The sequence below is a fragment of the Hyla sarda genome, chromosome 1, assembly GCF_029499605.1.
Source record: "Hyla sarda isolate aHylSar1 chromosome 1, aHylSar1.hap1, whole genome shotgun sequence".
In the NCBI taxonomy this organism is placed as follows: Eukaryota; Metazoa; Chordata; class Amphibia; order Anura; family Hylidae; genus Hyla; species Hyla sarda.
Window position 1 is genome coordinate 300,466,606 of NC_079189.1, and position 24,637 is coordinate 300,491,242.

Below are 24,637 nucleotides of genomic sequence, written 5' to 3' on the forward strand. Positions count from 1 at the left end.
GCAGCACATTTCCATACTTTAACCCCTTAAGGACCAAGCCCATTATGACCTTAAGGACCTCAGAGCATTTTTTGCCCATCTGACCACTGTCTTTTTAAGCATTAATAACTCTGGGATGCTTTTACTTTTCATTCTGATTCCGAGATAGTTTTTTCGTGACATCTTCTACTATATGTTAGCGGTAAATTTTCATCGGTACTTGCATAATTTCTTGGTTAAAAATTCCCAAATTTCATGAAAAATTTTAACATTTTGCATTTTCTAACTTTGAAGCTCTCTGCTTGTAAGGAAAGTGGACATCCCAAATAAATTATACATTGATTCACAAATACAATATGTCTACTTTATGATTGCATCATAACGTTGACATGTTTTCACTTTTTGGAGACATTAGAGGGCTTCAAAGTTCCGCAGCAATTTTCAAATTTTTCACGTAAATTTCTAAATCGGAATTATTCAGGGACCAGTTCAGTTTTGAAGTCCCCCATAAATGACCCCATTATGAAAACTGCACCCCTCAAAGTATTCAAAATGAAATTCAGTAAGTTTTTTAACCCTTTAGGTGTTTCACAGGAATAGCAGCAAAGTGGAGAAGAAAATTCAAAATCTTTATTTTTTACACTAACATGTTCTTGTAGACCCATTTTATTTCATTTTTACAAGGGGTAAAAGGAGAAAAAGCCCCCAAAATTTGTAACCCAATTTCTCTCAAGTAAGAAAATACCTCATATGTGGATGTAAAGTGTTCTGTGGGTGCACTAGAGGGCACAGAAGGGAAAGAGCGACAAAAGGATTTTGGAGAGCAAATTTTGCTGAAATGGTTTTTGGGGGGCATATGGCATTTAGGAAGCCCCCATGGTGCCAAAAGAAATGTCCCCTAAAATTTGTTACCCCATTTCTCTCGAGTAAGGAAATATTTCATATGTGGAATTTGGTTGGAATGGAAGTCGAGGGCCATGTGCGTTTAAAAAGCCTCTGTGGTGCCAGAATTTTTCATTTTCACAGTTCCACTGTTCAAAACATCTGTCAAACATCCATTTGACAGATCTTTTGAGGAGAAGAAATGGGGTTTCAAACTTTGGGGGGATTTTTTTCCCTTTTACCCCTTGTGAAAATGAAAAATTTGGGGTAACACCAGCATTTTTGAAAAAAAACAAAAAAAATTCATTTTCACGTACAATTTTAACAAAAATTTGTCAAATGCCTGTGGGGTGTTAAGGCTCACTGTACCCCTTGTTACATTCCATGATGGGTGTAGTTTCCAAAATGGGGTCACATGTGGGTGTTTTTTTTATTTTTTTTCCCGTTTTTGTCAGAACCGCTGTAACAATCAGCCACCCCTGTGCAAATCACCAATTTAGGCCTCTAATGTATATGGTGCGCTCTTACTCCTGAACCCTGTTGTGCACTCGCAGAACACTTTACGTCCACATATGGGGTATTTCCATACTCAGGAGAAATCGCGTTACAAATTTTGGGTTTTATTTTTTTCCTTTTACCTCCTGTGAAAATGAAAAGTATAGGGCAACACCAGCATGTTAGTGTAAAAAATGTAAAAATGTTACACTAACATGCTGGTGTAGACCCCAACTTTAGCTTTTCATAAGCGGTAAAAGGAGAAACAGCCCCAAAAATTTGTAACTCAATTTCTCCCCATATGTGGCCCTAAACTGTTGCCTTGAAATGCGACAGGGCTCCCAAGTGAGAGAGCCCCATACGCATTTGAGGTCTAAATTTGGGATTTTCATAGGGGTGGACCTGGATGCAAGCATGGCGCTTGCCTCCTATGGCAGGGTTTCCCAAACAGGGTGCCTCCAGCTGTTGCAAAACTCCCAGCATGCCTGGATAGTCAATGGCTGCCCGGCAATACTGAAAGTTTTTGTTTTGCAACTGCTGGAGGCTCCGTTTTGGAAACAGTACCGACACGTTTTTATTTTTTATAGGGGGGGGGGGGGGTTATTATGTAAGGGTGTGTGTATATGTAGTGTTTTACTCTTTATTTTGTGTACTGTTTTTAGGGTACATTCACACGTGCAGGGGTTTACAGCGAGTTTCCCGCCGGGAGTTGCAGCAGAAAATTTGCCACAGCTCAAACTTGAAGTAGAAAACTCGCTGTAAACCCCCGCCCATAGTTGTAGTTATGCAAAAGCTGGAGGCACACTGGTTGGGAAACACTGAGTTAGTTAACAGGCTACCGAAGTGTTTCCCCCCCAGGGCACCTCCAGATGTTGCAAAACTACAACTCCCAGTATCCACGGTCTGTCAGTGCATGCTGGGGATTGTAGTTTTGCAACAGCTGGAGGCACACTGGTTGCAAAACACTGAGTTAGGTAACAAATCCTAACCCAGTGTTTGGCCCAGTGTGCCTTCAGCTGTTGCAAAACTAAAACTCAGCATGCACTGACAGCGGAAGGGCATGCTGGGAGTAGTAGTTATGCAATAGCTGGAGGCACAACTACAACTCCCAGCATGACCTTAGTCTGACTGTGCATGCTGCGAGTTGTAGTTATGCAACAGCTGGAGGCACACTTTTTCATAGAAAAATGTGGCTCCAGCTGTTGCATAACTACAACTCCCAGCATGCAAAAACTGCAAAAGGGGATGCTTTGTGTTGTAGTTGTGCCTCTAGCTGTTGCATAACTACAACTCCCAGCATGCCCTTTGGCTGTGAGTATTTTACAACAGCTGGAGATACACAGCACTCACCTCCAGCTGTTGTATAATGCAACTCCCAGCATGCACATCCAAAGGGCATGCTGGGAGTTATAGCTATGCAACAGCTAGAGGCACAGCTACAACTCCCAGCATGCCTTTTGGCTGTCTGTTCATGCTGGGAGTTGTAGTTAGGCAACAACTGGAGGCACATTTTGTCAATGAAAAAGTGTGCCTCCAGCTGTCTTAGGACCTACCCAGGGGTTTATATGGGGTGCCTGCTGAATGATTTAAGCAGGCATCCCGTTTTGTTCACCGCCGGATTACCAGCGGTGAACGGAAACGCAGAGGGCGTACAGGTACGCCCTTGGTCCTTAAGTCCCAGGACTCAAGGGCGTACCTTCTGGTGGGGTTAAATAAAATGTTAGATAACATTAAATTTAAAATATTTAAGGGAACAGTTCAGTTCTGAAGAGCATTTGAGGCACCTGTAAGTTTGAAATCCCCATAATTTACCCAATTTAAAAAAACTGCACCCCTCAAAATATTGACATTTAGAAGATTTATTAACCCTTTAGCTGGTTCACACAAATTGAAACAAAGTGGAGGCAAATTTATTCCATTTTAATTATTTTTTTCTGTAATGCTGAAAGTGTTGACCTGGTGTGAACAACAACAACAACAACATGAAAAACCCTAAACTATAGTAATAGAGAGAGAGTTCAAAAGACAATGGCCCACATTTATCATTGCAGTGCAAGTGAAGCATTTTTTTACACCTTTTTTTTTGTGTGCTGATAATGTGTAGGAGCACCAAATTTATTAAAAGGTAAAAAGAGCTTTGATAAATTTTGTGCATGTCCACATTTTCTGAAATTTCTGTCTACACAAACACCAAAAAGCTACACCATGTCTGGGCTGGTGTAGTTTTAGAGACTTTTCAGTGGCTTTGCGCCTTTTTTTGCTCCTTTTTACAAAAAGGCGCAATGATAAAACCCTCCCATATCATGTGTATTGCCAAAATCAACTCAAAATGAGCAGAAATGTGCCCCTTTTTAAGACACAAAAAGCAGTCTAAAGACAATGATAAATGTGGGCCAATGATTCTAAATCTGTGCATTTTATCTTCTATGCATTTGCATTCCTCCACTATAGCTCACAAATATAGGAGTCTACGTAGTCCTCTCCATCATATCACTGAGTGTTAGTAGTCCTCTTTATGCATTTGCAGATTTTCAGCAGGTTAATGCAAGTGAGTAGAAAGATTAAAATTACAGACTTGGAATCAGTGTCTTTTGAATTATTAATTGAATTACTATGGTTACTGTAGTTTAGGTGGGTTTTGGAGGTGTCACAGTCTCTTTACATTTTCCATATCTAAATCCAATCTAAAGAAACCCATTCTATAGAGACCTCATCTCGTAGCTTACAGGAGTTAAAGAGAACCTGTCACTAGTTTTATACTGCCCACATCATAGTTGCTTTATTACAATGATACAGGATTGACTATGAATGGCTGTGCTATTTCAGAGGAACTATCTTTATGGTAACTAAGCTCTTAGTCATCAAAACAGTCCCCAGAATCTTGATCGCTATATCGCGGACTTTTTTGCTTACAGGGAGGAATCTATCAATCAGGACCAACAGACTGCCCTGACTACTTGGAGACCTATTCCTAGTCAAAGTTACAATGATAATTCCTCGGAAACAGCACAGCGAATCAGAGTTAGTCATGTGTCACTGTCATAAGGGAGCGTGTCAGTGTTTCATGCTGCCTAAAGTTCCAGCAGAATGAAGCTACTACTATTGTCTCAATGCCAGATACCACAGGTATAGTCAGAGCTATTTTGGCAGAACAAAGAGGCACCATTTTAGTGGTTTTAATGTTATGGATAAACACTTTAGGGCTGTGATACAGGCTATAATACAACTACAGTACATGAATACTTAACAAATAAAGCATGTAATATTTGACCAACTCTAATAGAGATGCATACAATTTTGCACATGCTTGGAGGCAATATCATTGCCCTGTTAATGTAAACTTCCTGAAATAGGAGGTGAGTTCTACGAATTTGGACTTTTTCTGTACAGATACTGCAGCAGATAGATAGGGGACACAGGATGGGACAACGCCTGCATTCCTAGAATTTACCTTAACAAACACTATAGAACATTAAATGAATGTAGGCGGCTGTTTTTTCTTAATGTTTTTCTTAGATGCTAGTATTTAAAAAAATATATATGTTTTACTAGTGATTTACTTAAAATATGTAAGCGCAGCATAAACCAGGTGGGAATAGGTTGGAATTTTTAAATCCATTGGTGCTCATTTATGTACTTGTGCTCAAATTTAGTATCTGTAATAAAGACGCTCTCTCTCTCTCTCTCTCTCTCTCTCTCTCTCTCTCTCTCTCTCTCTCTCTCTCTCTCTATATATATCTATATATATCTATATATCTATATATATATATCTATATCTATATATATATATATATCTATATCTATATATATACATACATACATACATACATACATACATACATATACACATTTTAAAAAATTATTCTGTGCTTGTGTGGGTCATGGACACTGGTAACCCCAGCTATCACGTGCAGTAAGGTAAATTTTACACATTGTGAATTCAACCTAGGGGTTGAGTATTTGTCCTACTTTTTATCATCTACTTTTTATCATCTAGAGGGACACATCTTGCGGAGCATAACAGCTTCATTTTGGAATTGTTAAACGTTGTACTAACTAAGAATTACTTCCAATCACCTACCACCAACTCAGGGGCACTGCTATGGGGAGCCCTTTTGCCCCCTTATAAGCTAATATGGTCCTGGCTTGGTGGGAGGCTACGACTACCTTCTCTAATCAAAGGGAGAGATTCAGTGACTATGCCCAGCTCTGGGTTAGATTTATAGATGATCTTGTGTAAAGGCCCAGAGAAGGAATTTGTGCTGTCTCTCAATCAGAATGAGCTAGGCCTCTTTTTCACGTTTGAGGTACAGAGTAATGAATTGGCATTTCTGCGTGTGAAAATTGTTAGAGGGCCTAGGGAAAATTGTTACCGGTGCCCTGCAGAGTACAGTCTATTGTAAGAAAACCTCAACCAACAGCTTCCTGAGATGGGAGAGCTGCCACCCTGGGCCCCTTAAAAAAGGGATACCCAGGGGGCAGTACCTCTGGCTCAGGAGGAAATGTTCAGAGGTAGGGGAATACAAAGTGCAGACGAAGGATATGAGGAAACACTTTTAAGATAGGAGATACCCTGAATATGTACTGACACATGCCTATAAGGCAGCACTGGAGACTTCACACGGTCAGTTACTTACCCCGAAACCTAAATCCCTCACTCCTGGCCCCCTAAGGATCACATGATGGGGCGGAGAGGGAAATTAGAGATATCCTTACCAGGTATTGGCATATCCTTGAGATGGATTCCGACCTCCGGGAGGTCATTGGAGACAGACCGCAGATCTGGGACTAGAACTTGGCTTAACAGGTCCCCTCCCCTTGTGGTTGTTTGACCTGCGGCCACCAGAGCATGTAACTTTATCAACAAAACAAAATTTGTACCAGGCTGTAGGAGACGTATTTAGAACTTTATTAACTGCTCCTCCAATTGTGTGATCTACATAGCTGCATGTACATATCCTCTCCTGTATGTAGGGAAAACCCTACGTGAATTTCGCAGGAGGATTCCAGAGCGGGACCACCCTTTTTAGGGTGGCAACCCTGCCTAGGTCTAGCGTAATAGGATAGATCATGTCTAGTGGTATCATTAGGCCCCTGCCTTTTCCCCTCATGCCATTAATAACTAGGTAACCCCTCCCAACTTATCGGCCATTTAATGCCATGTCCCACTGTATCAATTCATTATTTAATTTTATCAAGTCCCTGTATTATTTGGTATATCAGACTCATACTGTGTCCATCATTTAACAACCAGTTATCTGATCTTAGTAATCATTACTATATTGTGATCTGTGGTCCGTTCTTGTAAATAGTTTTTCGCCTATTGCCCCTGTAAAATAATTAAATAGCTGTAATTTCTCATGTTTTCCCTAATTGGAATTCCTTAAGATGTTGTGTGTAGGCTATGTCAATAACATCTAGCGCTAACCCCCGCATATTACCACGGTACCCACCACCACAGGGGTGCCGGGAAGAGCCGCTACCAACAGGCCCGGAGCGTCAAATATGGCGCTCCTGGGCCTAGGTGGTAATAGGCTGGCATTATTTAGGCTGGGGAGGGCCAGTAACAATGGTCCTCGCCCACCCTGGTAACGTCAGGCTGTTGCTGCTTGGTTAGTATTTGAGAATGAAAATATGGGGAACCCTATGCATGTTTTTTTTTCATAAATAAATAATAAAGAATACACATAGGGTTCCCTGCATTTTTATTCTCAGACAGATACCAACCAAACAGCAACAGCCTAACGTTACCAGGGTGGGCGAGGACCATTGCTACTGGCCCTACCCAGCCTAAATAACGCCAGCCTGTTACCACCTAGGCCCAGGAGTGCCATTTTGAGCTGCGGGCCTGTTGGTACCGGCTCTTCCCAACACCCTTGTGGCAGTGGATAATAATAATCGGGAGTTAGCGCTAGCTATTTTTGAGGCTAACGTTAAGCCCCGGCTTAGTAATGGATTCTGTCTATAAGATGGCTTCCACTAAGAAGCCTGTAAGGTAAATACAAAAAAACACATTTAAAAAACTTGTATTCCAAAAAACACTCCCCCCACAAGCCCTCGTTACAAAATGTTGTTAATATTGAACAAAAAATTGCTGGTCATCATAGTCCACCAAATCTGAAGTAGCCCACAGGATACACGGATCTGAAATGAAAAGAAAAAAAAAATAATGGGTTAGTACAATTAGGGGTAAAAAATGTAATAAACACATTTTTTTTTGCTTACTGTATGTGTGCTAAGAAAATGATATTCCAAAGTGATTTTATTGGTTTTTGCTTATGTGAGCCAAATTTATCAACCACCTCTGATAGTATAAAAAATATGTTACATATAAGCAAACCCAAAGCAAAAAAAAAAATGCCTACAGAACTCTCTTACCAAAGCAAACAATGATAAATGTCCCCCCAGATGTAGACCCGACTCTGGTTAAAGGGGTACTCCGGTGCTTAGACATCTTATCCCCCATCCAAAGGATAGGGGATAAGATGCCTGATAGCGGGAGTCCCGCCGCTGGGGACCCCCGGGATCATGCTCGCGGCACCCCGTTTGTAATCAGTCCCCGGAGCGTGTTCGCTCCGGGAATGATTACCGTCGACTACAGGGCGGACGGTGTGACGTCACGCCCCCGTGTGATGTCACGTTCCGCCCCTCAATGCAAGCCTATGGGAGGGGGCGTGACAGCTATCACGCCCCCTCCCGTAGTCTTGCATTGAGGGGCGGAGCATGACGTCACACGGGGGCGGGGGCGTGACGTCACACACCGCCCGCCCTGTAGTCACCGGTAATCAGTCCCGGAGCTCCGGGGACTGATTACAAACGGGGTGCCGTGCATTATCCCGGGGGTCCCAAGCGGCGGAACTCCCTCGATCAGGCATCTTATCCCCTATCCTTTGGATAGGGGATAAGATGTCTAAGCACCAGAGTACCCCTTTAAATTCTTGGCTAAAATGGGTAAAAACCCAAAGAAAGTGGTGGACTGTTCATTCAGATCGGTCCAATATAAATTCTTGGACCTATTAGCTTCCCTCACACGTATCCTAGATATCACTGTGGAAGCGAGTATTTCTGGTGACTCCATTGATCTTCCTACCCTCCGTGGATGGGCTCAAAGAGCTCTATGTATATTTTGCAACCCAATTCTTCTTTATGTATGGAGATCAATCCCTTATGAAACTGGATCCTCAGTTAAAGGGGTTATCCAGGAAAAAACTTTTTTGTATATATATCAGCTGGCTCCAGAAGGTTAAACAGATTTGTAAATTACTTCTATTAAAAAATCTTAATCCTTTCAGTACTTATGAGCTTCTTAAGTTAAGGTTGTTTTTTTCTGTCTAAGTACTCTCTGATGACACGTGTCTCGGGAACCGCCCAGTTTAGAAGAAAATCCCCATATAGCAAACCTCTTCTAAACAGGGCGGTTCCCGAGACACGTGTCATCAGAGAGCACTTAGACAGAAAAGGACAACCTTACCTTCAGAAGCTCATAAGTACTGAAAGGATTAAGATTTTTTAATAGAAGTAATTTACAAACCTATTTAATTTTCTGAAGCCAGTTGATATATAAAAAAAAGTTTTTTCCTGGATAACCCCCTTTAATTCATCTAGCTTCTTCTGAGTCTATTCCCTCATCAGATAACTTCTTATTCGGAGATTCCTATATAAAAGAAATCAATAAATATGTCGGCCTATTTTCCTCACTTGACAAAGCTCAATCCTCTCGAGAGTTTTTCAAGGGCGTGTTTTTGGCAGGGCTGGGAGACAAAGAGGCCGGTTCCCCAGCCACCAAACGCAAGATAGACAATGTTATAGAGGCCTCCATCCACCTAGGACAGACAACCTGTCAGTACCACAAACCTCCTACCAACCCACACCATTCTTTATTTCTGGAGGGCTAGAGGCCATAGAGGTTATCCAAGAACGAGACCCTCTGCAGGTAAGACTTCTTCCGTATTTTTCTCACACTCCCCTAGGAAGAAGGATTCAACATTTTATCCACGTTTGGTCTATGATCACAACTAATACATGGATACTAAATACAATTCAGGAATATCAAATTGAATTTATTTCCCCCTCCTTATTAAACTCAAAATCCTCATCCAATATCTTATATGTCTAGAGATCAAGGAACTCTGTTCCAAAGGCGCAATTATACCAATCCCTCTCAATACTCCAGGCTTTCTAAGCAATTTACTTTTGGTAAAAAAGAATGATGGTGGCCACAGGCCAGTTATAAAGCTAAGAACCCTCAACAGTTTTGTTGTTTATCAACATTTCAAAATGGAGGGTATCCATCTTGTTACGCCGAGCGCTCTGGGTCCCTGTTCCTCCCCGGAGCGCTCGCGGCGTTCTTCTGTGTGCAGCACCCCGGTCAGACCCACTGACCGGGAGCACTGCTCTAGTATCCCCAGCGGGGATGCGATCCGCTTGGCGGGACACGCCCGCCCGCGGGTCGCATCCCAATCACCTGCCCCGTCCTCCTTATGTTCCGTCCCGGCGCGCGCGGCCCTGCTCTCTAGGGCGCGCGCGCGCTGGCTCTCTGAAATTTAAAGGGCCAGTGCACCACTAATTGGTACCTGGCCCAATCTAGTGTAATCACTCCCATTCCTATAAAAACCCACTTCCCCTTCCTGTCCTTGCCGGATCTTGTTGCCTTTGTGACAGTGAAAGCGTTTTTGTGAGCCCTTTGCCTGTGTATCCAGACCCTTGCTGTTGCCCCTGACTACGAACCGTTGCCACCTGCCCTGAACTTCTGCTACATCTGACCTTGCCTTTGCCTTGTCCTTGTGTCCCGTGCCAGTCTCAGCCGCCAGAGTGGTTGAGTCGCTACCGGGTGGAACGACCTGGGGGTTACCTGCCGCAGCAAGTGCATCCCGCTTTGCGGCGGGCTCTGGTGAAAACCAGTAACCCCTTAGATTCCGTTCGCCTGGTACGACACACGCCATCACCTCTCTGGCACAGAGGATCCACTACCAGTGTCCTCCCCGCATACCAGTCCGGATCCTGACACATCTATTGAGAGACCTATTACAACAAAACGATTGATTAACAAAGATAGACATAAAAGACGTCTATCTCACCGTGCCTATGCACCCATTATCACAACCATACCTCCAGTTTGTATGGGAAAATCAGAAATGGCAATTTACATGCCTACCTTTTCGTTCTCTCTTCAGCACCATGGTGCTTTACAAAACTGTTGAAACCAGTAGTAGCTATTTTGAGGGGTCGGACCATAACTTTACTTTTCAACCTAGGACTTTTGATAAATGACAAATTAATCTATTCTGACCCCTTCACAAGAAATTGAATTTTTGGGTTTCTTAATCAATACCCAGTCACCCATCCTGAGTCTTCCCTCGAGAAGGTTGAAGACAATCAGGAGAAATACATTCAGTACTGAACAAACAACTAGTTTCACTTTGCTCAATAGCTCGGATAGTAGGTTTACTTTCCTCATCCATTCAAGCTATATTTCCAGCACGCCTCCATTACAGAGCACTTCAACACCTCAAAGCTAAACACCTGAGAGAGGGTCTAACATATTCAGACGAGATAACTCTTTGTTCAGACACCAAAGAAGAACTTCTTTGGTGGCTTCACCATATACAATCCTAGAACGGGAACGGGAGCAGTCATTCGCCGATGGGACACCGAGGAGGCAGGTAAGGTCCCTCCCGGTGTCCTGTACGCTGTTCGGGATGCCGCGATTTCACCACGGCGGTCCCGAACAGCCCGACTGAGCCAGGATAGTTTCACTTTCGCTTCAGATGCGGTGGTCAGCTTTGATCGCCGCGTCTGAAGGGTTAATACAGGGCATCACCGTGATTGGTGATGTCCTGTATGAGCCGCGGGTCCCGGCCATTGATGGCCTCTGGGACCGACCGATATGACGCGGGGTCACCGTGTGACCCCGCGGCATATCGCGGGAGCCGGCGGAGGACTTAAATATACGTCCTTCGTCGTTAAGGAGTTAAGAGTCTCTGATGTTAGAGCTTTAGACATTTTCCATAGACAATTGACTCCAAAAGGTGTTGTTTTCTCTATATATAAACGTACAAAAACTAATATCCGAAAAGTCTTTTACCCAGCTTTTCCTGATCATAAAAAATCTTTGTGTAGTCAGCTGTCTTAAATCTTATGAACATAAGAGAATCCATTAGAAATCCTTCAAATTCTCAACTGATTATTTAGTTTTGCAGACCTCACCTGTATCTCCACCAACTCTTGCTAGGTGGATTAAACAAGTCATGTCATTAGCAGGTATAGATACATCCATATTTGGAGCCCACTCAACTAGAGGTGCCATGTCCACTAAAGTTAGACAAGCAGGAGGTTCTTTAACAGACATATTGAAAGCTGCTTATTGGTCCACTGAGTCTACTTTCAAAGCATTTTATTTTAGACGCAGTACTCATGTTTCCATGACTGTATTCTAGAACATATTTTACATTTATCAGTTCAGTTGTTTATAAGCTTTGAACAAGCATAATGTGAGTCTCTGACTTGTAATAAAATTGGAGATTTTCCTACCCTTGGTGACGGAAAATATAGATTTTATTAAAGACAGCAGACGAACATTATCCCACCCATTTTACCCAACCCAATCCATTAATATTATCTCTCTTTTTAAGTATAACCAAATACAAATTCTGGATTCCATTGAAGTCTTCCTTCCAAGTTGGATTCTCTACCTTTTCGGTTGATATCTATGATTCCACTATGTTCTACGTTCCAGTTCGCTATTACAATTTTGAATACCTTTCACTTCAGAGATTGCTTGGAGTTCTTTATTCTACATTACACAAAAGAAAGAGGAGGAGCTTATCTTGATGAGCCATTATACACTGCTCAAAAAAATGAACAACACATCCTAGATCTGAATGAATGAACTAATCGTATAAAATACTTTCCTCTTCACATAGTTGAATGTGCTGACAACAAAATCACACAAAAATTATCAATGAAAATCAAATTTATCAACCCATGGAGGTTTGGATATGGAGTCACACTCAAAATCAAAGTGGAAAACTACACTACAGGCTGATCCAACTTTGATTTAATGTCCTTAAAACAAGTCAAAATGAGGCTCAGTAGTTTGTGTGGCCTCCACATGCCCGTATGACCTCCCTACAATGCCTGGACATGCTCCTGATGAGGTGGCTCCTGGACAGTCTGTGGCATTGGTGGATGGAGCGAGACATGATGTCCCAGATGTGTGGCCCACCCAAAGAAATGCCACCCCACACCATTACTGACCCATCGCCAAACTGGTCATGCTGGAAGATGTTGCAGGCAGCAGAACATTCTCCACAGCGTCTCCAGACTCAGTGTGAACCTGCTTTCATCTGTGAAGAGCACAGGGCGCCAGTGGCGAATTTGCCAATCTTGCAAAGTGTCAGATGCCAAACGTCCTGCATGGTGTTGGGCTTTAAGCCAACCCCCACCTGTAGACATCGGGCCCTTCCTAGCATAAAAACGGAGGTAGTGGTTACCCTTCTCCAGATCTCCTGATGTACTGGCCTGTCTCCTGGTAGTGCCTCCATGCGCTGAACACTACGCTGTCAGACACAGCAAACCTTCTTGCCACAGCTCGCATTGATGTGCCATCCTGGATGAGCTGCACTACCTGAGCCACTTGTGTGGGTTGTAGACTTTTTCTAATGCTACCACTAGAGTGAAAGCACCGCCAGCAATCAAAAGTGACCAAAACATCAGCCAGGAAGCATAGGAACTGGGAAGTGGTCTGTGGTCACCACCTGCAGAACCACTCCTTTATTGGGGGTGTCTTGCTCGTTGCCTATAATTTCCACATGTTGTCTGTTCCATTTGCACAACAGCATGTGAAAATGATTGTCAATCAGTGTTGCTTCCTGAGTGGACAGTGTGATTTCACAGAAGTGTGATTGACTTGGAGTTACATTGTGATGTTTAAAGGGGTACTCCACCCCTAGACATCTTATCCCCTATCCGTCACTCCCCCTCCCATAGACTTGCATTGAGGGGACGGGGCATGACATCACACGGGGGCGGAGTCGTGACGTCACGGACTTCCGTTTCCGTGGTCGCGATCAAGACCCTCCAGCGCTTCCGGACAAGAAACACGGCGGGACCCCCGTGATCAGTCATCCTGGATAGGGGATAAGATGTCTAGGGGTGGAGTACTCCTTTAAGTGATCCCTTTTATTTATTTTTAACAGTGTATCTATTTGGACTGTACCACTGTTAACCGAACATTAGACATTAGTTATTCACCTGCTAAAACTTTTTTTCTTGGAATTTACTGTTAACCCTTTGTTTGCTGCTAAAGAAACAGTACAGAAATAAATAGCATAATGTTCGTCTTCTGTCTTTAATAAAATCTATATTTTCCGTCACCAAAGGTAGGAAAATCTCCAATTATATTATGTAGTGCTTTACCATTGTCTAAATAATACCTTGTGTAAACCCTGAACCACAACTCAGGTATTCTAGATAAGCCTGTTAAGTGTGTTAGCACACACTTATTTTAATGGTGACGGTTTCACCATTGTTTCACTATTGGTGTGATATTTTTACCATTATTATATTAAAAGCTAAGTTTTAATCAGCACTATCCTTATATTTGATTTGCTAGGGGCTAAATTTGGACAGAATCCACCACAATTCTGTTAGCAGAGGAGAATAAGGCATCAGGGCCATTCAAAAGGGTGAAATATAAAGTAGTTACTTATCCTGATTTGTTTCAGCAAATATTGCATTCCACACAAAGTAGTAACTCTGCATTTTTTCGAATTCTAAGTTGTGCCATTCTTCTTGGACATGTACGATATTATTGAATCTTAACTTTCAAATGATACATTATTCTTATTATTTAAGCTTCACTATCCAGAGGGCAGGACCCATTTAAAGTTGGGGAGCAGCAAGAACAGTTTTACTTGGTCTAGGAAAGGAAACTTTCTGGCAGCAGTTAATTTGAAAAAAAAAACTTTTTTCTACCTGAGTAACACTTTAACTACCATTTTAATGTAAATAAAGGCTACAACCCTACATAGCATATCTAGAGACGCTGGGATATGTCATGACCATAAGTTTTTTTGCATTTACCATTAAACCTATAGAGCATATATTTGCATACGTCTCCAATAAACATGACATTTTATGTAAACAGGAAAAATACTGCATTTCTGCATTAACCCCTTCCTCCCCAGGATGTATGTGTTCTAAAGCTGGCAACTCACTGTTGTCGGCTGGTTGCTATGGGTGTTCGGGACCACCGTGGGGCAATCACGCAGTACTGATCACTTTAAATTATGGAGGATCCCTCCGTGCCATTCTATCTACTGTCCGTGGGACCGCAGATAACACTGATCAATGATGTGTAATAGCATAGCATTGATCAGTGTTAGGAATCAAGAGATTCCATGTAATTGTCCCCTATTGGGACAAAAAAAAAATGTAAATAATAATAAAAAAATAATAATGGTGTATAACCCCTCCCCCTAATAAAAGTTTGTATTATCGCCATTTTCCCATTTTATAAATAAAATAATGTAAAAAAACAAAACAAAAAAAACATGGTATCACCGCGTGTGTAAATGTCTGAATTATTAAAATATAATGTTAAATAAACCGCATGGTCAATGCCGTAAATGGGAAAAAATACCTAAGTCCAGAATTGCGCATTTTGGTCACTACATATAGCAGAAAAAAAATTATAAAAAGTGATCAATAAGTCCATTAAAAGCATAAATGGTACCAATAAAAACTACAGATGACAGATCCTCGTATACAGAAAAATAAAAAAGTTAAAGGGGTCAGAAGAGCACTAATTTTCTTACAACAAGTTGTATTTTTTTTCACTAGCAAAATAAAACAAAAGCTATATACATATACACCCTGTTCCAAATTATTATGCAAATTATATTTTTCTCACCTACGGTATTTTTCGCCGTATAAGACGCACTTTTTCTTTTTGGGGGGGAAAAGTTGGTGCGTCTTATACGGCGAATACACACCCATCACGGCGGTCCCTGCGGCCATCAACGGCCGGGACCCGCGGCTAATACAGGACATCACCGATCGCGGTGATGCCCTGTATTAATCCTTCAGACGCGGCGATCAAAGCTGACCGCCGCATCTGAAGCGAAAGTGACAGTAACCCGGCTGCTCAGTCGGGCTCTTCGGGACCGCCGCGGTAAAATCGTGGCATCCCGAACAGCTTACAGAACACCGGGAGGGACCTTACCTGCCTCCTCGGTGTCTGCTCTGTGCCGGGATCCCGTGCATGGCCGGCGCTCTCCTTCGATGTCATCACATCGTCCCGCACGCCGTCCCGTTATCCAATAGAAGCGGCGTGCGTAGCGACGTTATGACGGCGACGGAGAGCGTGGATCCCGGGGAAGAAGACGTCCGGAGCGTCGGGGACACCACGGGGACGCGGCGACAGCGATGGATCGACATCCAGGGCAGCGGTGACGGGTCCGGAGCGGCGGGGACACGTGAGTATTACCTCCTATACCAGTGGTCTTCAACCTGCGGACCTCCAGATGTTGCAAATCTACAACTCCCAGCATGCCCGGACAGCCAACGGCTGTCCGGGCATGCTGGGAGTTGTAGTTTTGCAACATCTGGAGGTCCGCAGGTTGAAGATCACTGTTGGGTTCAGAATCTTTTTTTTTTTCTAGATTTTGCACCTTTAAAACCCCTTAATGACCAAGCCCATTTTCACCTTAAGGACCAGGCCAATTTTATTTTAGCGTTTTTGTTTTTTCCTCCTCGCCTTCTAAAATCATTTTTCCAAATTTTTTTTTACACTTTTTATGTCCCCATAGGGGACTATCTATAGCAATCCTTTGATTGCTAATACTATGCAGTGCTATGTATAGGACACAGCACTGCTCAGTATTATCGGTGATCTTCTGCTCTGGTCTGCTCGATCTCAGACCAGAGTAGAAGACCCCGGGAGACGGCCGGAGCCAGGTGAGGGGACCTCCATCCGCCATGCTGGATGATCGGATCGCCAAAGCAGCGCTGCGGGTGATGCGATCATCCAATCAAAGTACCGCAATGCCGCAGATGCCGGGATCTGTATTGATCACGGCATCTGACGGGTTAATGGCGGACATCCGAGCGATCGCGGATGTCGGCCATTATGGGCGGGTCCCCGGCTGCTGCTAGCAGCCGGAACATGCCGTGTATGGCGCGAGCACCATTCCGATGCTCGCGGTCATACACTGGACGTAAATGTAAGTCCTGGTGCTGGAAGTCCCGCCAAGCCAGGGCGTACATTTAAGTCCGTGGTCGTGAAGGGGTTAAAATTGGGTGCGTCTTATATGCCGGTGCGTCCTATAGGGCGAAAAATATGGTATATGTTATTTACCTAAATAATTGATGTAAATAACATGTAGCATAATTCCATGTTATACTATTAAGAGTACAATTCAAATTTTATGGAACAAACCTCCTAATGAGAACAGTATTTTTTTTTAAACATAAAAAACTTACAATGCACTGTTCCAAATTATTCTGCACACTAAATTTCAAAACACTTTATAGGTTGTAAAGAACTGAAAATTGTCATTTGTTGTGTTTGCATCATATTTACTGAAATCAAAAGCTATTTCAATCAAACTTTTAGCAACATTTTAACTTTTTAAACATTTTAACAGGTTACGTTACATTTTAACATTGGACCCCTTATTTGATAGCAGCTTCATAAGTCTTGCATCCATTGAACTTATAAGTTTTTGGACAGTTTCTGCTTGAATTTGTTTGCAAGATGTCAGAATAGCCTCCCAGTGCTGCTGTTTGGATGTAAACTGCCCCCCACCCTAATCGATTTTTTGCTTGAGGATGCTCCAAAGGTTCTCAATAGCATTGAGGTCAGGGGAGGATGGAGGCCACACCATGACTTTCTCTCCTTTTAACCCCATAGCAGCCATTGAAGCAGAGGTATTCTTTGCAGCATGAGATGGTGCATTGTCATGCATGAAGATTATTTTATTACGGAAAGCATAGTTCTTCCTTCTGTACCAGGGAAGAAAGTTGTCAGTCAGAAGCTCCACATACTTTGCAGAGGTAATCTTTAGACCTTTGGGGACCATAAAGGGCCGACCAGCTCTCTTTCCATGATTCCGGACCAAAACATGACTCCACCACCGCCTTGCTGACGTTGCAGCCTTGTTAGAACATGGTGGCTGTCCACCAATCATCCACTACTCTATCGATCTGGACCATTCATGGTTGCACAGCACTCATCGGTGAACAGGACTGTTCGAAAATTAGTCTTTAGGTATTTATCTGCCCAATGCAGCCGTTTCTGCTTGTGAGCATTGCAGAAATGGCTGTGGTGGCCGAATAGAAGGTTTATGCACTATGCATTAGTTGCAAGGCTCTGGAGGACTCTACACCTTGATGTCCGTGAGACTCCAGAGGAACCAGCAGCTTCAAATATCTGTTTGCTGCTATGTAATGGTATTTTAGCAGCTGCTCTCTTGATCCGATGCATGGATCTGGCAGAAATCTTGCTCAATATTACTTTATTTGCACGAACCCGTCTGTGCTCTGAATCAGCCACAAATCTCTTAATAGTGCAACAATTGAAAACAAAGAAAAAGAACGCTGCACTCACCCACTGTAGCAGATAAAATCCTTCTTTATTTCAGGACATCAAAAACGGTGCAAGGAAATAACGAGCAGGAGTGAGAGACGCCGCTCTCAGTGCAGGGGGTGTACCTCAAGTGTCTAGTGGTACGCCCCCTGCACTGAGAGCGGCGTCTCTCACTCCCTGCATGTTATTTCCTTGCACCGTGTTTGATGTCCTGAAATAAAGAAGGCTTTTATCTGCTACAGTGGGTGAGTGCAGCGTTCTTTTTCTTTGTTTTCAATTGTTGGATCATTGAACTTTTGCTTCTGCTTGTAACGCTAGCACCCGCACCTACAATTTCAAGGGACGGCACGTCTTGAGTTTACTGTTGCACGGGACCTGCATATACGATATAGTGTCAGAACCAGTTGCAGTGCCTAATCACCTCTCTCTACGTTACTATTCTCTTAATAGTGCGATGATCACGCTTAAGTTTTCGTGAAATATCTAATGTTTTCATACCTTGTCCAAGGCATTGAACTATTTTACTCTTTTCGGCAGCAAAGAGATCCTTTTTCTTCCCCATATTGCTTGAAAATGGGGCTCTGCTTAATAATGTGGAACACCCACCTTTAGTAGTTTTTCCTTAAAGTGGGCTCATCTGGCAATCTAATTATCACAGGTGTCAGAGATTGTTTGCAGTGATCTAAAGAGCCCTGAGAAACAATGCCATCCATGAGTTAAACTGAAAAACAAAATATTTAACCCCTTAACGATGCAGGAGGTATATTTGCGCCCTGCGCCAGCTCCCACAATATAACGCAGGGTCACGTGGTCAGTCTCGGCGGCTGATGGTAGCCGAAACCCGAAGATATGGTGATGTCCGGTATTAACCCTTTAGACGCAGTGTTCAAAGGAGAAACTTCGGTGTCCCGATCACTTTTTCGGACATGAGCAGGGTCCCTTCCTGCCTCCTCGTTTTCCAATCGCCTAATGACTGCTCCTTGCCTGAGATCCAGGAAGAAGCAGCCGAGTGCCAAAAACACTGATCAATGCTATGCTATGGCATAGCATTGATCAGTGTGAGCAATCAGTGTAATGCACGTCATAGTCCCCTATGGGGTCTATAACATTGCACAAAAAAAAAGTTAATAAAGACCCTAATAAAAGTTTGAGTCACCCCCCTTTTCCCATTTAAAAAAAAACCTGTGTAAATAAAAACAGGTTGTATCTCCACACGCGTAAATGTCCGAACTATAAAAATATATAATTAATTAAACCACACGTTCAATTGCATACACGTAAAAAAATTCTAAAGTTAAAACTAGCGTATTTTTGGTTCCTTTTTATCCCATAATTTTTTTTTTATAAAAAGCGATCAAAGAGTAAGATCAAAACAAAATTGGTAATGCTAAAAACTTCAGATCACGGCGCAAAAAATGAGCCCTCATATATCCCGGTATGCGGAAAAATAAAAAAGTTATAGGGGTCAGAAGAGGACATTTTTAAACGTATTTATTTTCGTGCATGAAGTTATCATTTTTCCGGAAGTAAGACAAAATCAGACCTATATAAGTAGGGTATCATTTTAATTGTATGGACCTACAGAATAAAGAAAAGGTGTTGTTTTTACCGAAAAATGCACTGCGTAGAAACGGAAGCCCCCAAAATTACAAAATGGTGAGGGTTTTTTTTTTTCAATTTTGTTGCACAATAATTTTTTCTTTGTTTTGCCGTAGATTTTTGGGTAAAACTACTTATGTTAATACAAAGAAGAATTGGTGGCACAAAAAGAATTGGTGGCGGAAAAATCGAAAGTCCTTAAGGGGTTAATCTTTGTGACACTTAAATAGAATTTGCATAATAATTTGGGACAGGGTGTAAATTGGGCATTGTTGGAATCGTATGGACCTGCAGAATATAATGTGTCATCTTTACATAAAAGTGCTCTACGTAGAAACGCAACCCCCTAAAAGTTGCCTATTGGCGTTGGGTTTTTTGTTCAATTTTGCCCACCAAATAAATATTTTTATTTGCTTCACCATACATTTTGTGGTAAAATGAGAGGTTATTACAAAGTACAATAAGTCCCGAAAACAGCAAGCCCTATAGATGGAAAATTTATGAAAAATTGAAAGAGTTATGGAGGAGGAAAAAATTTAAATACCTTGGCATTCAATGGTCTAATTGAGATCACTCAGAACAACTTTTAAGGATATTTATGTTTCTGGTATAGGGATCTTATACAATCATGGCCGTAAATGTTGGCACCCCAGAAATTTTTCAAGAAAATTAAGTATTTCTCTCAGAAAAGGATTGCAGTAACACATGTTTTGCTATACACATGTTTATTCCCTTTGTGTGTATTGGAACTAAACCAAAAAAAGTGAGGAAAAAAAGCTAATTGGACATAATGTCACACCAAACTCCAAAAATGGGCTGGACAAAATTATTGGCACCCGTAACGTAATATTTGGTTGCACACCCTTTGGAAAAAATAACTGAAATCAGTCACTTCCTATAACCATCGATAAGCTTCTTACACCTCTCAGCAGGAATGTTGGACCACTCTTCCTTTGCAAACTGCTCCAGGTCTCTCTTATTGGAAGGGCGCCTTTTCCCAACAGCAATTTTAAGATCTCTCCACAGGTGTTCAATGGGATTTAGATCTGGACTCATTGCTGGCCACTTCAGAACTCTCCAGCGCACTGTTGCCATCCATTTCTGCATGCTTTTTGACTTATGTTTGGGGTCATTGTCCTGCTGGAAGACCCAAGATTTCGGACGCAAACCCAGCTTTCTGACCTTGCACACATTCAAGGCACCCAGTGCCAGAGGCAGCAAAACAACCTCAAAACATAATTGAATCTCCACCATATTTCACTCTGGTGTTCTTTTCTTTGTAGGCCTCATTCTGTTTTCGGTAGAATGATGTGCTTTACCAAAAAGCTCTATCTTGGTCTCATCTGTCCACAAGATGTTTTACCAGAAGGATTTTGGCTTACTCCAGTTCATTTTGGCAACATTTTGTTTTGCTTTTTTATGTGTCCGTGTCAGCAGTGGGGTTCTCCTGGGTCTCCTGCCATAGCATTTCATTTCAATTCAAATGTCGATGGATAGTTCCCGCTTACACTGATGCTCCCTGAGCCAGCAGGACAGCTTGAATATCTTTGGAACTTGTTTGGGGCTGCTTATCCACCATCCGGACTATCCTTCGTTGACTTTCATCAATTTTTCTCTTCCGTCCACGGCCAGGGAGATTAGCTACAGTGCCATGGGTTGCAAACTTTATGATAATGTTGCACACTGTGGACAAAGACAAATCTAGATCTCTGGAGATGGACTTGTAACCTTGAGGTTGTTGATATTTTTCTACAATTTTGGCTCTCAAGTCTTCAGACAGTTCTCTTGTCCTCTTTCTCTTGTCCATGCTTAGTGTGGCACAGACACACAATGCAAAGACTTCTCTTTGCATTGCGAGAGAAGTGAACTTCTCTCCTTTTTATCTGCTTTCAGGTGTGATATTTATATTGCCCACACCTCTTACTTGCCCCAGGTGAGTTTAAAGGAGCATCACATGCTTGAAACTATCTTATTTTTCCACAATTTTGTCCAGACCATTTTGTCCAGACCATTTTTGGAGTTTGGTGTGACATTATGTCCAATTTGATTCTTTTCCTCCCTTTTTTGTTTTAGTTCCAATACACACAAAGGGAATAAACGTGTATAACAAAACATGTGTTACTGCAATCCTTTTCAGTGAGAGATACTTCATTTTCTTGAAAAATTTCAGGGGTGCCAACATTTATGGCCATGACTGTGTGTGTATATATATATATATATATATATATATATATATATATATATATATATAGCATAATTATTAGAGATGATCGAATCGAAGCTGACGAACCTGAATTCGTTACGAATTTCATGAAAAATTTGATTTGCAACGAATGTGAATATCGCAGAGATTCATTAAACTCCATTTAGTGCCGTCCAGGCTCCAGGGCATCTAAAATGGCAGATCCACATGTTAGTACATGGGGCTGGGAAGGCAGGTAGGCGGGATGACCCTAAATCACATGCAGGATGCAGCCTATCAGCAGTCATATTGCGGCTCGTCACTTCATTCATTACACTGCAAAGAGATAGGGTGGACAAGCTTGCGTGTGTGTTACACAGAAAAGCTTATTACAGCAGCGTTTCACCTCCTAATCACATCAGTGTTCTGGTGGACAGAGAGCAGTGCTTTTTTTTCCCTGAAAAGGATTTTTATGGCAGCCATTAAAGGACAACTGCAGCGGTATGACACTTATGCGGTATGATAAGTGTTTGATTGCGGGGGGTCCGACCGCTGGGACCCCCCTCAATCTCCCTAACGGGGCACCGCCATTAGCGCTCATGGTGACATAGCGTGGACCTAGAGGTCGACGTTGACGCCCCGTCTCCTCCCCGTCCCCATACAGTTCTATGGGGGAGACGGGGAGGCACGAACGCTGCCTCCCCACCTCTCCCATAGAGATGTATGGAGGAGGCGTGCCGGCTGCAACGTCATGCTGCGGCTGGCACGCCCCCTGCAAGGGAAAGCCACGGCCCCGTACAGGAGATCACAGGGGGTCCCAGCGGTCGGACCCCCCGCGATCAAACACTTATCCCCTATCCTGTGGATAGGGGATAAGTGTTAATCACGCTGCAGATGTCCTTTAACCTCCCAGTCACTTTCTTCAGCATTGCATTACAGAGAGGGGTAGAGAGCTGTGTGTTGCCTCATACATTTCAGCAAGCTGCCTTAACTTCATAAACCTTAGCAGAGGAGGTAGGAATAATTTTTCAACACAATTCTGTCTCTTTGTTCCACAAAAAAATCATCTGTTGGTTTTACTAGTCTGTAGATGGTATAATACCCAGCAGTCCATTCCTAAAAGTCTGTGAGAGTGCAGTTTTGGGCTTGGTACACAGCGACTGTGTACTGCTGGAGTTACGTATTTTTAAGCGTACTGTAGCGCATTTTTCTGCCCCCCATAAGTGCATACCACATACCTACATCTAAGTGGTGTCTTATTTTGTACCTGTTAATCTATCAAGGGCCTACATACTGTGAAAAGACAGCCAAAAGTAATCACTGGCTGGTGTTTAACCCCAGTGCTTTTTTAAGCGTACAATAGAGCATTTTTCTGCCATCATAAGTACATACCACATACCTACATCTATGTAGTGAACTATTTTATACCTGTCAATCTGTCAAGGGCCTAGATACTGTGAAAGTCCAGGCAAAAGTACTCACAGCCTGGTGTTGTACTCAGATACTTTAAGTGTACTGTAGCGCATTTTTCTGCTCTCATAAGTGCATACCACATACCTACATCTAAGTAGTGTACTATTTTGTAGCTGTTAATCTGTCAAGGGCCTAGATACTATGAAAGGACAACCAAAAGTACACACCTGCTGCTGTTCTATACAAATACTGTTTTAAGCGTAGTGAAGCGTATTGTACTCCCCTCATATACGCACTAAGTATGTCAGGCAGAGAAGTGCCAGGACATGCACAGAGGAGTGGCAGAGGAGTAAATTAATCAGGGGCAAGTAGCAGCAGGAGTCGCAGAGAGAGGCCTGAGCTCCTGGTATAAGCTAGCTGTCGTGTCTTGACCAGCAACCTATCTGCCGTCATCGATTGGTTAACACGGTCATCCACTTCATCACAAGTGACATCTGATACCCCCAGTCAACAGTCGGTGGGTTCCTCAGTTGGCATCGCCCAGGAGCAGTCCCTGTCCTCCCATTGCCTCTGTCCTATACTGCTCCCTCTCCTACAGGAGTATCTTATGCTGTGGGTTAAGCTCCACTATTCAGTGAGGACGATCTAATAGAGGACAGTCAGCAGCTACTGCCCAGCCAGGAAGTGGAGGAGGCATCCGCAGCTTCCCCCGCTTGGCGGGCAAGCAGGGATGAGGAGAGTGACGTGGAAGGCGGTGTTGCCAGGGTTTAGGGTCCTGAAGCAGACACTGTTGAGGAACCTGAGGAGGACATCAGTGACGTGCAGACACTTGTTGATGATGATGATGAAGCCAATTGCAGTTGGGAGCAGGGTGCAGAAGGGGCTTCGTCATTATCAAGAGAAGAGAGTTTCAGGTTGCCTGTGAGGCAGCAGCTGAGCCAGCAAGGTGATAGCATGGTTGGCAGTCAGCATGGTGGCAGAAGTGGAAATTCTGGAGCCAAACGTGCCCGGGGGAGACCACCTGCTTCATGGCAGCCTACTTTTCCGGGAGGTAGTGGAACAGGACTGTTGGTGGGAAAATCAGCTACTCGGCGGTGTGGCAGTTTTTCATCAAGCATCCGGAGAGGTTAACATAGCCACATGCAAGATATGTCGGCAGAAGGTGAAGCGTGGCCAGGGTCACAGTGTTGGCACCACGGCCCTGCGTCAACATATGCTGCGCCACCATAAAGCGGGCTGGGAGAACCGTGGCTCCGATGTAGTGATCCAGCCCGCTGCATCAGCCAGTGGCAAGCCCCTCCCTCTTTCAGCCAGCCAAGGCTCCACCACCTCAGCCGAAGAGAGCTGTGTGTCATTTCTGTAGACACTTGTTGATGATGATGATGATGAAGCCAATTGTCGCTCCAGATGCTCCTGCTCCTCCTACTTTTAGTCAGTCATTCTGCCAACAATCTATCGGCGAAGCCATGTCCAAGAGACAACAGTATGCGCCCACTCAT